This window comes from Dendropsophus ebraccatus, chromosome 1 (genome assembly GCF_027789765.1).
Source record: "Dendropsophus ebraccatus isolate aDenEbr1 chromosome 1, aDenEbr1.pat, whole genome shotgun sequence".
NCBI lineage: Eukaryota > Metazoa > Chordata > Amphibia > Anura > Hylidae > Dendropsophus > Dendropsophus ebraccatus.
The window spans coordinates 2047581-2048245 of NC_091454.1; positions in this window are offsets into that span (position 1 = coordinate 2047581).

Genomic DNA, 665 nt, shown 5'->3' on the forward strand with positions numbered 1-665 from the left:
TATTCTGCTGGTGGGGTCACTGTGTACATACATTACTGATTCTGAGTTCCATCCTGTATTATACTCCAGAGCTGCACTCACTATTCTGCTGGTGGGGTCACTGTGTACATACATTACTGATCCTGAGTTCCATCCTGTATTATACTCCAGAGCTGTGCTCACTATTCTGCTGGTGGGGTCACTGTGTATATACATTACATTACTGATCCTGTATTATACTCCAGAGCTGCACTCACTATTCTGCTGGTGGGGTCACTGTGTACATACATTACATTACTGATCTGGAGTTACATCCTGTATTATACTCCAGAGCTGCACTCACTATTCTGCTGGTGGGGTCACTGTGTACATACATTACTGATCCTGAGTTACATCCTGTATTATACCCCAGAGCTGCACTCACTATTCTGCTGGTGGGGTCACTGTGTACATACATTACATTACTGATCCTGAGTTACATCCTGTATTATACCCCAGAGCTACGCTCACTATTCTGCTGGTGGGGTCACTATGTACATACATTACATTACTGATCCTGAGTTACATCCTGTATTATACTCCAGAGCTGCACTCACTATTCTGCTCGTGGGGTCACTGTGTACATACATTACTGATCCTGAGTTACATCCTGTATTATACTCCAGAGCTGCACTCACTATTCTGCT